Source organism: Lutra lutra, chromosome 6 (genome assembly GCF_902655055.1).
Source record: "Lutra lutra chromosome 6, mLutLut1.2, whole genome shotgun sequence".
Lineage (NCBI taxonomy): Eukaryota > Metazoa > Chordata > Mammalia > Carnivora > Mustelidae > Lutra > Lutra lutra.
Window position 1 is genome coordinate 77651008 of NC_062283.1, and position 16526 is coordinate 77667533.

Here is a 16526-nt window from a genome sequence, read left to right on the forward strand (position 1 = left end):
GAAGGACTGGGAGGTTCTTGGGGCACACAAGTTACCAGCACAGTCCTCTTCCCACTGTTAGACTAAGAGTCATATAGGTGTTATGTCTAGCTTGCCTCCTTCTCAGACTATAATCCCAGGAAAGCAAGAATTTTTCACTCATTTAACAATTATTTAATAGGGAACCCTGGATGGCTCAGTAAGTTAAGCATCTGCCTTCAGCTTGGGTCATGATCCCGGGATCTTGGGATCATATCCCACATCAGGCTCCCTGCTCAGCGGGGATCCTGCTTCTCCCTCTCCCTCTGCTGCTCCCATGTTTGTGCTCTCTCTCGCTCACCCTCTCAAATAAGTAAAATTAAAAAAAAATTATTTAACAACTATGACATGAGCACATGTTATGTGCCAGAAACCATGCCAGACAGATACAATGGTGAGCAAAGCAAGTTTGGTCCATGTCATCAAGAAGTTTGCAGCCCAGTGAGAGAACTGGTCATTAGTCAACTGATCCTTGAAATAAATGTACAATTTAAAACTGGCAAGTGTCGTGAGGAGATGTTATAGAATATCATGGGGATATAAGGATTCCCAAATACATGTCTCACAAGTCCTCCTCTACAGTGCATAGCACAGATTTGTGGGGGAGTGGGGAGCATGTAACTTGAATGCATAATGCACATCAATTCATTGAGAAAAGCTTTCCCAATACCATGCCCTTCTTACGTTTAGTAAAGATTATGTACTCACTATTTATAAAATCCTATTACATCCAGTAATACAATATCAACTTCTTTCATTTCTGTATGTAAGAGGAATTACATATTACATACAGGAATTTTGTACTGTAATAATTTCTATGTACTCTAACCTTGTCAGCTCCCACAAACAATGATGTCCTTATTATAACAGATTTGTCTGTTCCGAGTTCTGAAATACACTTCACTGGAAGGCTACCTTCAGCTCTAGGGAGGTAATTTTGTCTTCTTTATTTGTATCTGAATGGGATGCCTGAATATAAATCTTCTAAATGGCCATTTTCCAATGCCTGTACATGACATAATACACGCTTGTGAAATTTGTGAACTAGTAGATTTTTCTCAAATCAATTTAAAAACTAATTAGAAGAAAAAAAATACTCATTCACTCCAGAAGATAAAAGATTTAAAGTAACAAACCTTGGAAATCCATGTACGTATATAAACAAAACTTTTCTCTCTTTACCCATTGGAAAAAAATGGGTGATAATAGATGTCAAAATATTTGATTGGTCAAGAGATTATAGAAGCTTCCTGGGACCTCAAAGTCCTTAGTCTTCATTTCACATCTTTTTAAAGCTGTAAAAGAATTCAGGTACATCATCTTCCCATGCATGTCATTTATTTTTTCCAAATTCTAGCACAAAGCTTTCACAACTAAAAAAAATTATTGCTGCTGCCAGTAATTATAATAATAAACTCTGTCATTTACTGGCTTTGTGATCTTGGGCAGATAACTTATTTTTCTCATCTGAAAAATGAGTAAATCAAGACCTCTTTTAGAAAATTATATCCAGATTAAAGATAATATATGAAAAGCTCTGGGACTTACAATCATTCTATGACTTGCCAGGGGATGATGGTGATTATTATAAGATTCTGGTCATTTAATTTAATACCCAAACAACAGGAAAAAAAAAAAAAACAGAGAATCCCCCACATAAATCATATCATGAAAATAAGAAAGCTTCAAAGAGACAATCCCTTTTCATAAAGTGGGTAGAGCCTTCAATCTTGTAGTCAGCCAAGTTAAAAATATTCCTACATGAAGCTACCCCGTTCAGGTAGAATGAAAGGACTGAGCTCTCGGAATGAGACAAAAGGAAACAGACTGAAAATTGCAACCAGAAAGATGTCTGGATGTGAGACATCAGAGTCAGAGGATAAAACAAAACTGAGGCATCTCCTTGGGCGGTTCAGTAAGTGGAAGTTCTGGGTTTGGTTAGCTGACAGCCCACCAGAAGAGTCAGGAAGAGCTAGGGAATCCATCAAGGTCCCAGTGACCCACTGGCAATTGTCCATTAAGTTTAAAAATGAAATTAAGCTCAAATTTAAAGGACTAGTATTGTATGCCACAATGCTGCATGAGGTATCATTTAATCCAATAGAATAATCTTTCTTCAGAGTTGCTACTACCAACTTGCTCATGAGTCAACCAGAGAAGAGGTCAGAGCTACCACGACCAAGGTTTAATATTATTACTCTTATTCACTTTTCAAATGACATTTATCCCAAAGGACATTGTTCTTTGTAAGATAATTCGGTTTGGGTTGCCAACTGGTCTGAACTTCTTAAAGTTATTTTCAGAAACCATGGTTCTGCCCTTTGGCAATATAACCAACTGACACATTCTGCATTTGGTAAACAGACACGAGTTCCTTTAAAATTATTTGTTCTTAAAATTATCTACAAAGACAATCCACTGGAAATATTAAACTGGTACTCCAAGCAGATTGTTAATAATTTAGAAGCAAATGCTTCCTGGTTTAACCACTGGGGGAAACTACCAAATTTTCATTCTCTAAAAAAACTTTGAAAGTACTTCTGTTGCAAATTGTGTAACATATGCTATGCATACAGAACTCTTTAAATAGGATTAGGTCTTAATGTTAAAAAGTATTTGACTCTGTGTAGCATGGTCTCCAAATGTGTGGCAGAGACATGTGGACTGGTCCTCACTACCATGAAATGCTTAAGAAGTATCCATCAAGCACTTGAACGTCAACGGGATGCCTTGGATTTACATTTTACGTGTGTCTGGTGTTCTCAAGGAACTTCCCCGTTCTAAGGAATTTACAAATTCACATTATCAAAATTCAAAAGTATATATATTATGTGTATGCATATATAATGAATATGTGTGCGTGTGTCTCAAAAGTCAATACTAAGAAAAGAAACAATTTAATTTTCTAAATGGGCAAAAGATCAGAATAGACACTTCTTGGAAGATTTATAAATAGCAAATAAGCAGAAGAAAAGATGCTTAACATCATTAGTCTTTAAGGAAATGCAAATTAAAACTATTACTGAGGTACTGCAACTATCAGAAGAGCTAAAATTAGGAGCACCTGCCATGGCTTACTCGTTTAAGCTTTTGACTCTTGGTTTCACCTCAGGTCATGATCTCATGGTCCTGAGATTAAGCTCTGGCTCAGGCTCTGAGCTGGGTATGATTCTGCTTAAGATTCTCTCTCTCTCTCTCTCTCTCGCTTCTGCAGCCCCTTTCCACACTGCTCACTCACTCTGTCTCTCTCTCTCTCAAAAAAAAAAAAAAAAAATTAAATTTAGTTAAAATAAAAACAAAAGAGCTAAAATTAGAAAACTGATTATACCAAGCATTAGTGAGGATGTGGAGGAACTGGAACTCTCATACACTGCTCTTGGTGAGAATGTAAAATGGTACAGCCACTTTGGAAAATGAGGGCTCTTAATAAATCCATGAGAATAAGTCTGGGAGGAATATTGCAGGCACAGTTACATGGTTTTAGAGCAGTCACAGCAAACTTCTAGGAAGAACCCATTCACATCCTAGTTTGTGTTCATGGTTTGCCCCCGGAAATGCAAAAACACTAATCTGGGTGGCCTTATGTGGCAATTCGTACTAAGGAAGTTGGTTTTGAGATGAAGAAAAGAATGTGGCTGGTGGTGGCAGAAGAGGCTGGTGTGAATAACATATTTGAAAACTGAATAAGAAAGGCCATTCTTAAGGGCAAGAAATCAGTTTTGCCAGCTGACTGCTGTATAAACGTCTAGAAGTGAAAGGGGGGACATGTGTGATTCACTAGGCAGGTCGCAGTGACATTTGCCAAAACTGGTGATAAGGCATGGGAAAACTCAGTCAACAATACAAACCAACATTGGGTTTTAAGTAGAGAAAAATGAGGTCAAGTAAGTAAAATTGCTCTAATAGGTAGTTTTTCCCTTAAACAACATTGACCTTCAGAAGAAACTGAGAACCATATTTTTTAAATGGCAAAAATTTGGTAGGGACAGGGAGAGGGTTGGTGCACATGGAGAGATCCTGTTGCAGGTATCTTCAAGAGCAGTCAGGTGGGAGAAGGACTAGGAGAAATCAAGAGGATGGAGCATCTGCCTACTGTATGTTGATTTACTGTAAGGAGAAGGCTCAAAATTAAAAGAGGAGTAGTGATAGCTGCTCATTATTGATATTTCATCAAATGCAAGGCTCCCCACTCAGTGTTAAACAGTCTACGTACATGATTTAATTTAACCTTCACAGCAACCAAATGAAATAAATATCGTCCCCATTTGATAGATGAGGACATTGATGACTAGAGAACAAAGAACTAGCCTGTTGAAAGAGCATGGGAGAGGAAGAGGTGGGATTTCAACTCAGGTCTTGCTTAATCTGTCATTTATCCAAAACTGGACCAAAAATATAAAGTTCCATTCTACAAAAATAGGAATTAATACGATGCCCAAACCAACTAGCAATTCATATCACCAATTAACAGAAAATGAGTATGAGAGGGGAATAGAGAGAAGACTAAAATGTGCTCTAGGGGCAAGGGGGTTACCCCTTCTCAGTGTTTTTTTTTTTATTCCTGTGGGGCTCCCCCCATTGTATTAAAAGTAGTTGTGTAATTTTTTACAAAGTAGGGAACACTTGGTTAGCAGTCTCCACTCCACAGCCCTGTCCCACCTCGAAGTCCTCCAGGATCATTCCCAAACCCAGGGTCAATTATTTCCTGTTGAATCTGCCCTCCGGGCGGATTTGCAGACCTTTCTAAGTAAGAAAGCAGTTTCTTCTCTTTTTAAACTTCAAATTGCACTTTTGAAATGAAGTTTGATTTTTCCAGAAATCCTGGAAACTGTGCATGGATGAGAAGGAATGATAAGAACTTAAATTTTTACTTTCGAAAAAATGTGTACTTTACACTTGTTCTCAACACGGGTCTCACATTAGAATCACCTGAGACAGCAGCGCCCGCCTCTCGCCCTAGAGCAGTGAAGTCAGAATCTTCGTGCGACAGGCCTGGGCAGCCCCATATTGTAAAAAACACCTCCTACCTCAGGTGTTTCTCACTGCAGCCCAGTTTGAGCACAGGGTTGGGAACAAACTCCTATTTATCAGAATCGGAAATTTTTTTTTTTTTTTTTAAAGAAATGCTGCTTCTCCCTTGCATTCTACATTATCCCACCAACCATGGGGACATTACAAAACTGTGTGATAGCCTCATCTTTGTATTTGAACACTTGGAACTGCCTCATCCTTCTGTGTCTAAATGTTTCACTCAAGAGGAGACTAACTTCTCCCAATTCTTCCATACAGGCCACCTAAAGAAACAAAATGGGACACTGGATCCCAATTCAAGTTCCCTGTCTTAGGTATAGTGAACAGAGGCTCATGTAAGTAGTGGAGTGAGTAAGCTGTGCCAAAGGCAGGCCAAGTGACAATTTCTCAGCTGTTTGGTTTTTCCGCTAGGGTCTTTCGTAAAAGCTCTGAAAGGAAACATACATGGGTATTATCTGCACCGTCATAAGATGTAGAATTTTTCAAGTTTCCAGAGGTAAGTCAAATCACTGGAAGGCCCTTCTGCTTATAATTTATCAGAAAGGAAAAAATGTATATGTCAAGAAATATACGTCATTTGATAGTAAAAATGATCAGAGGTCTTGCTTTCTTCCTACCTCACATTGTCAGGCACCCGCATTGCGTGTACTTCCCCGGAAGTGTCTGGGTGCCATGGGACAGGTAACAATCAGAACGCTGATTGAACTCCAGGCGTGAGCACCAGTAACTACACCACCAGGGGCGAGGCATTGTCCACAGTGATCTGTAGAATGGGCGAGAAAGAATACAAATGCCATCTACTCTGGACACCAAGCCAAAGGGAGAAATAGCACATATGAAAGCATTTTATACGGAAGCCCTATATATAAAAATTGTTTTCATTATTTTTTTCATTTGCATTTGATGAGTTTTAGCACCCTGCCTGTAGTCAGAAATGAGGCTAAACCTCCCACTAACCTCAGACTAATTGGAACCAACCTTCAACAGCTTCCCATTGGCTCTGCTTCCATGTGCCGTGGAGGCCTCAGACTTGCCTCCTTAGCCCCCAGGCTGGTGGAATGGCTAAAATAAAGTGTAGGCGATCTTGTCTCCCACCTGGTACATTGGGTTGATTCAACGTTTGCAATTATTGGGAGTATTGTGTCCTGGATGACAGCGGTTTCCTGACTCATTTATCAAAATTGTAAGATTTTCTTGAATAAGTGCTGCTTCTTCCTTGCATTCTGAGGGTGAGCAGACACTCAGAGACTCTTTGGGACCCTCAGCACCTCTGGGGACCTATTCATTATTACTTTACATTATTATTATTATTATTATTACTACTACTACTACTATTATTACTGCAAGCCAAAGGCAGACACTTAACCAACTGAGTTAAGTTCCAGCACACTGGAAAGACCGTAAAGGGCGGATTCGTACTGACTAAATGAAAATTGGAGAATTGAGACAATAAAAGAGAGAAATCGCACTACTTGAATTAACCAGATCACAAGTTAAATGATTCTGACAAAAGCAGACCATCTTCCGTCCCGTTCAGTCTGGTAGTCGCTGCCCACAAGTGGGCACGCATTTGAGAAGTGCCTAGTACAAATTATGATGTACCATACTTAAGACTTCTATGAGCTGGTTTCAAAAAGGAAGACTACAAAATCCACCAATAATTTTATACATGCTAAAATGGTAATACTTTGGATTGTTGGAATAAATGAAATATATTAAATTTATCTCACCATTTTCTTTTTCTTTTCTTTCTTTTTTAATGGGCCTAATGGAAATTTTTGAATAACATATGTGGTCTGCATTATATTTCACGTATGGTGCTAATCGAGATCTTCATTTTACCCTCAGGAAAATTATTCAGTTTTCTAGCAGCCTGTACAATGACCACCTGGATAAATCTTGCAATCTTAAGGACACAACCATAAACAAACACAACTAAGGAAGAAAATGCACATTAAACTGTCACCGGTTGTGTGTGTGTGTGTGTGTGTGTGTGTGTGTGTGTGTGTGCGCACACGCACGCATGTGTGTCTACAAGTAGAACTAAGAAGAGACTGCCTCAACTATCCTTGGTGGCTTGAAATAAGAGCTCGATTCCTAGAGCACTAATACACATGCACGATCAGGGAGCATGTTAGCAACTCAAAGTCTCCAGCCCCACCCCAGACCCTACTGAATCAGAAAAGCGGGGTAGTAGGCGGGACTGAAATCTGTGCTTTGACAAGCCTACTAGGTGATTTTAATGCATACTAAAGTTTAAGAGCCCTTGTCCCAGACAAATTGAGGCCAGAGACAGAGATTTTTCAGATCCAAGATGCTCGGTTTTACCAAAGCACACCAGGCTCTTCTACTACTTAGAGATTTTGTCAGCCAAGCACACAACACAGACCAAAAGATGACTTAAAATGGGATCATTAACTTTCAACAGTTTAACAAATGATACTCATATTTCTACTAAGAGGTCATTTTTTGTGTAATTTAACACATCTTGCACATAATACATTCTCAATATACATTTGATCATTTACTGACTTTCAAAATTTTCAGAGACAGTTTAGAGTTAAACACAGATAGAACTGCATTAAGGGGCACCTGAGTGGCTCAGTTGGTTAAGTGTCTGCCTTTGGCTTGCAGGGTCCTGGGATCGAGCCCTGTATTGGGCTCCCTGTTCAGCAAAGAGCCTGCTTCTCCCTCTCCCTCTGCAGCTCCCCTGCTTTAGTTCTCTCTCTCTCTCTCTCTCTGTGTCAAACAAATAAATAAAAAAAATTTTTTTTTAAAAAGAACTGCATTAAATGTTGTGGTAGATGCTGTTGGTGACTCTTCCAAATCTCCCTCACCAGTCAGGGTGCCCATTCTCTCAGCTGCTGCCAGTGGTGAGGGGAAGGCTGACCCCTATTACCTTCTGCAGACATTTGCCATGGTCTGACTGGTGCCACTTCACCAGGAAACATGGAGAGGTCATATCACCGCTATCATCGGCATCACCGCCATCATCACCATCACCATCATCACCACCTTCATCACCATCATCATTGTCACCACGATCAACACCTTCACCACAGCCACTACCATTACCATCACTGCCATCACCATTGTCATAATTGTCACTGCCATCACCATCTTCACCATCACCACTGTCACCACCATTATTTCCATCACCACCTTCACCACAGTTACCACTGTCACCACCATCATTTCCATCACCACAAGGACTTCTCCCACAAATAGGCACAAAAACACAAAATTCTGCATGAATTTTCAAAAATTTTGTTTGCTTTCTGAAGTAAATTCTAAATTTCAAGTAAGGAATTTTTAAATTGTAGTAATAAGATCCCGTCACTTGAAGGACCAAAAATTGCTTGTATTTAGTGCTGCTAAGTTAGTGCTAACAATGCTTTTAATTCCCACCTGACCTTCTATATTTAAAATATGGGGCAAAGTCTAGTCACATTTGACACAAGGCAGGCTTCTCAGTATTTCCTCCTAGGCACCGTGGGCCCACCTGTCCTGAGAGTCAACTTGCACAGACCTTCCCTGAAGCTGTGAGCTAGATAACAGGAGGCCAAGACTGCTGGTTCACCACCGTCTCAGCCCACCCCAGCCCCAAGTGAGGCTGACTCGAAAGTACACAGGCCCAGAACAAAGCCATTTGGAATTAATACCACCTCTTCCCTGTCATGTGTTGTTACTACTCCAAACACAAAACCCTCTAGAAGTCTCTTCTCTTTGAAGTCCCATTTCCATACCCTCCCCTACTTCCCCTCCTCTCCTCTCTCTTCTCTCTGGTCTTCCAAACCTTTCCACTCCTCCCTCTGGATCCTCTATACCATGATAAACAAGCCTCTCTATACGCTTTACCTCTTTATTGAATGCTCATTTCTTTCACTCCTCTGCCTTAACTAAACTGGTCTTTTCCTGCAGATGCAGCTGGAACAGATGCTTCTATGCAGTCTCTCCCATGCTCCATGGAACAGGAGGAGGGGTCAGTAGGATTATTTTGTTTGCACAAAGCAGCACCACCCTCATCTTCTGGCATATTCTGCATCCCCCCTACCCCCCAGGAGATCCCAACCTTACTGTTCAAAAAGAGGCTTTATCTTCATCACTTATTTTAGGAAATTTCATTGTGTACCTACTTATTGAGCAGAAGGCTTTCTTTTAAAATCTTTAGTTGATAATATATAGAACAGATAACTTTAAAAAGATTGATTTATTTGTTTAAGTGAACTCTACACTCCACCTGGGGCTCAAACTCATGACCTGAGATCAAGAGTCACATGCTCTTCCAACTATGCCAGCTAGGTGCCCCCATAAAGCAGGTAACTTTAATATAGATGTATTAAGTCAAGTTTCCTAGAAGTATATCCTCAGCCAGGGACTCTGTGATGCCTGACTCTTCTAAGGGAGAGAATGAAGCAGACCCGGGAAGGAGGGTGAGCAGATAAGCATGTGGTCCTTGATTGATTGTGGGCAGACGTGCTCTGTTGTTTAAATCTCACAAGAGAGTTCTCCCACCTTGAGGCAGAGTGGACCAGGCACCTTTAAAGGTGCTGAATATACAGCAATAAACCAACCAAACAAAAATCCGTGCTCCTCTGGGGCAGCCATTCTCTCTGAGGAGACAAAATGAACAAACTCATAAGATGTCAGGAGGTAACAAATGTTATGAAGAAACAGGCAGGAGAAGCTACAGAGTACTTGGACAGGGGGCATTGCTTTGGATAGAGTGGTCACTGAAGAGCTCTCTCTAGGTGATATGTAAACTGAGCCCTGAATCAGGTGGGGAATTTGATCGTACAGGCTTCTGGAAGGAAAGCTTTTCTGTAGAATAGCAGAGGCAGAGATGCTGATTCAGAGACACATATGATGTAAACAAGGAAGGACAGGGGGACTTGTGTAGCAGGAATGGGGACAAGTTGAAGATCTGGCAGGAAATCTGATGAGTAAGGCCTACAGGTCATATAGTAAGACTCGAACTTTATTTTAAAAACAGTACTCAGGTCCCACCTTCCAAAGCAGAGTGATTGTGCTTTGATACTAAGAGTCCACATCACTGCCAACAGTGGGTACCTAACTGGGCTATGCCAGAGTTCTCCTCCAAAAATGTTCACATTAGAGTAGAGGGAAGTGGGAGGGTTCTCGTGTGGCAAAGCTGAAAAATATGAGCTGCCTCATTTTTCAGAATAGAAGTCTAAATAAAGGTAAAGAGATCCAGAATGAGTGGCAGAGAAAGACAGTGCCATTGATGGGGACCTCCTTGACTCCGGTCACCCAGGGGCATCTCCAACCACCCATGCTCTCTCCTCAGTTTGGCCACATTTACCAATAAATTCCCCTTAGTCTGAACTAATTGGATTTGGATTCCCATTATGTAAAAGCCAGTATTCTCCTAACTCCTACTGCTTCTCCAACTTTAATCCTTGTCTTCTCTGGGAGGAAAAGAACGACCCGTTTTATAACATCTATTTATATAAACCATTTTTTCTTATTACCGTCATCTAGAAACTTCCTGGTCACTCCCTTTCATTCATGGAAAACTGGCCTGTAGTTCAAAGTGGTCCTTTTTACCCCAACACCAACCTCATCTTGAATGTGTCTTTGTGAAGATTCCCCAGCCCTGGCCTCACACTTCCCTGGCTTCTTCCAAGGGCAGTACTTCCATCTCTAGCTTTCTGGAACAATTTGCATGGCCGTACTCTATATGTTAACCCTCAGAAGTGCTCCATATTAGAAAGCTTGAATAAACTGAAGCATCTCAAGCTTAATCTCATCTTTCCAAACAGAACGTAAGTCTGAATCTGCTGCTACTACACAGAACAACCTGCTTGAGGATAAGGCAACACAGAAGGGGGCAGAGTCGGAAAATTCCTGAGGACGCTGTTTGATGTCTAACCATGTAGACTAATAAATTTTTTTTTTTTCCTCAAGCCTTGACTGGCTTTTTTGCCACTTGCCAACAGAGTCATTGCAAATGACTAATTCAAGACCTTTTACTGGCGCTGTGCTAGTTGCCTCTTTCTTCCCTGAGTAAATATTACACACATGTTTTGTCCCATATCAACATATATCTACAACTCACTATTCTTCTCAAGATTTCTCATATTTCAAGCATGCTTATATTTCTAATTATTGACCAACGACGTTGTCTACAATTTGAGAAAATGAAAGCTTAGAACCTCATACGTACATATGCATCCATCATAAAAATGCTACTTCCTTCCTCCTTTCTCTCCTCTCATTCCCTCTGGTCTAGGAGAAAGAGCCACTCTTCTGCATGCCTAAACTCCACCCAGTCTTGGCCCAGTCCTCCATCCTGTCCTTCTAACCAAAATTCAAGTACAACCAGGCCACTCTCTGCCAAAAATGGATCAATGTTTTCTGGATCTAACTGAAATTAAGTAAATGTTTCTAGCCATATGAAGTTTTATCAACTAGTAAATACACAAGTCATTCTCAAACCAAATGGAATTCTTTCTTCCTTTAGGCCGGTTTGAATTGCTCACATTTACCCTCCGTTACAATGGCATTGAAGACTATGTCCAGATTTTGTCCATTAAAGGCTGACAATGTTTTTATTCCTTTTGAGTTTCAGTTATTTGTCCCTCTTTCTATAAAGTTTAATGAACAGTATCAATTTAGAAATGAAGGAATGGGTTAGCGCTGTAATGGAACTCATGAATATAGAGTAAGAGATTTAGATCAATATGAAATATTTGGGAATGAGAGGATCCAGTAATCAGCATGCTTGATCTTAGTCAACACAGATTTTCATAAAAACCCCAGAAACCCTTGAAAAGTTTCCATAAAATGGATTGACCAGGCCCTGAAGACTTCAAAGGGCTGCTTAAAATGTTTTGATGAGTTACGTGTAAATGAACATGCAGATTAAATTTCCATCTTAAATCCACATGCTCTTAAAACACTGAGAAGAAAGTACTTTGCCAAACACGCTCTGGGTTTTTCTGAATGCAAAGCAGTTTGCAATATTCAACAAACCTAAATGTGGCAGGGCTCACCATCCCTTCATCAATCTCCTTCCTAATTCAAAGCATCGTCACGAACTAGCAAGTGTCAGTAAGAAAAGGAAACTTATGCAGAGTATGAAAATAAATGGAGACTGTCTGAGAGCTACGGGAGTCAGTTTCTTTCTCTGGATTTTATTTAATCATTGATTTAATCAACAAGTATATCTTTGAGCCCTTACTACATGCCAGGCACTATTAGGGAATCAAAGACTTGTACGGATCTTCCCTTGACTTTCCTGGGAGATAGGAAAAATATTTCTTTTGGACAGTAAGCAAGTGGACATAAGCCATGGAAAAAAATGCAGTAGGAGGCAGAGAAAACATTTACATATATACAGTCTCTGGCCAACAGAGCAAGAAACCGATATACTGTGTTTATGTACCCCTGAGGCACAGCTAAAAACTACATCCTCAACCTAGCATCCTCCTTGGCACCTGCTAGTCCAGGGTGTCTGCATCTCAGTATCCCAAGTGCCTGGCTGGAGCATCCCAACTTATCGCTGGAGTTATGGGAAGTTCAGGTCACTAAACGCTGTTCTCTGCCCCTAGTGGAGAAGCACCTGACCTGGAAATCCATGTTGTCAGCATACAGCTCAGTGATACAATGAAGAGAAGCTTAATTTGGGGTTTTCTGGCCTAAAATAAGTTACCAGCTCCTCATTTGTCATGCTGACCAAAATTCCCTGTCATCCAACATCCCAGTCCCAAGGTCCTATGAGATTCTGCCAGACTCATGCATGGCTGCTGCTAATTAATATTTTCAATGTTTCTGAGACCTTCCACATTTTCCTGATGATAAATAAAATGTGATCATCTCACTGTTCCCTATTGCAGACCCATAAAAGAGAGGAGGACACTTGAGAGACTATCTTTAAATTCTTCAAAAGAGAAAGATTACAGGGTATGATGCCCTTTGATTATAGGCATTCTGAGAGCAAGGATCTCACATTCTATTTCTTTTCATGCTTCCCTATACTTCCTAATACAAAAAACACCATCTATTAACTAACAAAACACCACAACATTAAAATCAAAGCTAAGCAAGGAAAGAGCTCAGTAGTGGAGCAGATTGGGGCAGGGGGTGCCAGAGGGAGGACTCCCTGATGACGAAATACAACCTTTTCATCTTCTGCTCATTTGTACTTGGTTAGTCATTTTGGTAAGGTGAGAAATGAGAATGTTCCCCACTTGAGCAATGACATACACTTAACTCCAAAGTTCTAACGTGCCCTGGGCAAACTGAAAACAAACATGACAAGAGATGAATGTAAGGGAAAAGACGATGATGTAGAAGTAGAAGAGGTTTGGGTGTGGGTTGTTGTTATCAGTTCTTTGTTCAGCAACTGTCACATGGCGATTGAGTTATGTAAGACATTGTGGAGATGAGTTGTTACGCTGGTAGCAGCCTCATGTTGGAGACACTCTTCCCTAGATCAAAGGTTGCAAAACAGAACAAGAAGGAATATGCACCAGAAAATCTCTTCCAGAATGTCGGGGCTTTATTATTTCCATTTTGAGTGGTATTACAACTTTACCACAAATTCCAAGGTCATGTGCTGCACTCTCAGTTTTTGACCTGCTTCGGAGCTTCACAGAACAAAGACTCGCCAAATCAGGTGTCCCCGGTACGTAAATTACATCCTGGGAGCAAATTAGGCACCTCTGGAAGCAGCACTGGTTTTTTTAGGCCACCAGGACAACTATGACGGAATTACTGCTTCCATAAAATAAGTAGACTCTTGTCTTGATCTGAAAGAGCTAATTCAGTTTCCGAAGGGCCAAATCCAACATTTTTTTAATGTGCTGGTAGACTGGCTTCAACAGCAGGTGTCAGGGTGTGATACCTGGGATTACATCGTTCACACGAGATCACGGCCGGACTGTTTGGTGGTCAGAGAATGTGATAAAGACCCGCCCAAGAGTCAATGACTTCACTGATGGATATATGCTTGGAGGATCAGTCCTAACTCTCCTCTCATACCCAGTTCCTTTTCTCTTAAAAGCAGTGGCTCTGAGTGGGACAAGAGAGACATGAGCAAACAGGCAGGAACAGAAAAGCTCCAACCTTCATGCAGTAAGACCACTACCTATGGTAAAACACGAGACTGTTGCCCTAGGAATCAAGGGGTCAGAGCTGTTTCTTTTCCTGTCTTAGCCCCACCCTGATCACAGAAATGTTGTGTGGTTAATTTGCCAGTGGAAAGATTGTTAAATACCGCATATGTGCTCAGCTAGATACTAACCAAAGCAAGAAAGAAGGATTTACATAAACATACATTGAAATATTTAATAAGTAAAGTTTCTAGAGAAATATTTTCATTTCACTAATATTTTTAAATCAGTGAACATCTTCAAACATCATATAAGAAACAATGGAATACTCTAAATGATACAGTTAAAGCTTTGGATAAAAGGTACATGTTATAAATGCTTAATGTATTCCAGAAATAATCTTAAGCACTTTATGCTTTTAAAATCTTATCTGTTCCTTACATGGAGAAATACATATTTTCAGAATAATAAAACTTAAGACTAGGGTGCCTGAGTGGCTCAGTCGGTTAAGTGTCTGCCATCGGCTCAGATCAGGATCCTAGGGTCGTGGGAGCCTGTCCTGGGTCAGGCTCTCTGCTCTGTGGAGAGCCCGCTTCTCCCTCTGCCTCTCCATTTGTCTCTCATGAATAAACAAATAAAATCTTAAAAAATAAAATAAAAAATAAAAAAATAACTTAAGAGTGCAAAGGTCGCTTACAAAAAAAAATAATAAAAATTTTAAAAATAAGACAAAATTTGAAAATAACCAGAAACCATTTAACCTGATCCTTTCATTTTTGCCAGTTGGCTTCATATTATGATATACCTGAAAATGTTTTTACTTAAAAAAAAAGACATTAATAATTACACAACTTAATCACTGCCCTGAAAAGTTATATAAAATCGGATATCAAAGCACACTTCTCCCACTCCATCCCCCAGAAACAGTTTGGGGCCTTCCCTTTCTGACTTTTTCCTATGTTTATCAAGCTATTTCTTCATTCAGAGAGAGAAGGAGACGTGTTTTTAATTTTTTTTTATCATGTTCTACTTTTTGAGTCAGAAAGTGCCTTTCCAATTTGTAATAAATTTGCATAAAATAAAATATGACATTATCTGAAATAAGCAAACAGAGAGACCCTTCATTGCTTTTAGTGATTGCATATGACAGATCATAATCTAGTCAATTGTTCCTCTATCAATGGACAGTTAAATTTTCTTCTACTTACTTTCTATCACAACCTAAATGAAAATGAAGAATCTCACAAATATCTATTTTTCATTTTATTTTATTTTTCTAGGCTCTGGGTTAGATGGTGAAAGGGGAGATGCTAGATCAAAGACCTCCCATTTCACTCACAAAGGAATTGATGCCCCCAGCACAGGTCTACAAGGATTAGCTTGATGTAAGCTGGAGGCCCCAGAAATAGAGAAAGAAAAGTGCACGTAGGGAATGTCAAGTGAAGAATTAGAAATCAAGGACTCACGTTTCACTTTGAGAGTAAGGAACTTGCTTAGGGGATGTGTGTTGCTACCAAAGCCTCGCCAGGACAGACGGACTTTGGATGGAGAGAAGAGACTGATCAGAGTCCCAGATGCAATGGAAGTCAGGCCACGGTGAAAGCAGGGAGCCTGAGCTACTGTTTGACTGCAGCCCTTGAAAAAGGAGGAGTCAAGAGGAGGGACTGCTGTTCGGACCAGGAACAGGAAGAAGAAGAGAACATTACAAGAGGTCAAGGCAGAAGAGGCCCAGCCTTGCAGCTGATAAAGGCCACAGACAAGAACGTGCTTCGAGGTGTTTCAAGATGTTACTTATTTTATGCCCCACTCCTCTGTCCCCAGACCTCCAATGAAAGCTGCTATACACCAAAGCCTTGTAGCAGCAACACCTTGGGGGAAAAAAGCAAGAAAGGGATCGTCCCAAGTTCCAGGAGTGGCAAAGGCAGCAGAAGCCAGGGCTTCAGTGGGGAGACGGAGGCAAGAGCAGAGAAGCAGGCTGTGCCTGCTCTGACCCAGAGCAGAAGTGGCCAGACTATCTTATCCAAATGTGCCAGGGGAAGGTGGCCTGAAAAAGGGAGGCAGAGTCCACATCCTTCTGTTTAACTAAAAACAGAGCTGCCCGTTTGTCAGAACATGGCCCCAAATGCATAGCCCTATAATCTTAAATCTTCTTTCATTTCAGCAAGTGTACTGAAACACATTCACCTTAAAATATAACAGCAGCTTCAAGAGGATTTTTAGCCATTCATTTTTTACCATACAGATCCTAAACTTGGATTGCCAAATCTCTGGGCTAGCTTCAACCATTTCCCTCCAGGACTTTCCACTTCCTCCAGCCCCTCCCCTGTGCTCAGCCCTGTCCCCATTCAGCCTGCCTCCCCCTGGCCTGGAGCCACAGCTCTCTTGGTGCTGTTGCTGACC

At 40.6% G+C, this 16526-nt stretch overlaps 1 long non-coding RNA gene across 2 annotated transcripts in view; it reads right to left on the reverse strand.

Moving 5' to 3' along the window:
- The window catches only part of LOC125101844 (uncharacterized), a 147807-nt gene that overhangs the window by 23847 nt on the left and 107434 nt on the right, over nucleotides 1–16526 (reverse strand). For both annotated transcript variants that reach the window (XR_007127954.1, XR_007127955.1), the window contains exon 3: nucleotides 5667–5812. This is a non-coding gene — a long non-coding RNA (uncharacterized LOC125101844). The remainder of the gene's footprint in view (nucleotides 1–5666; nucleotides 5813–16526) is intronic.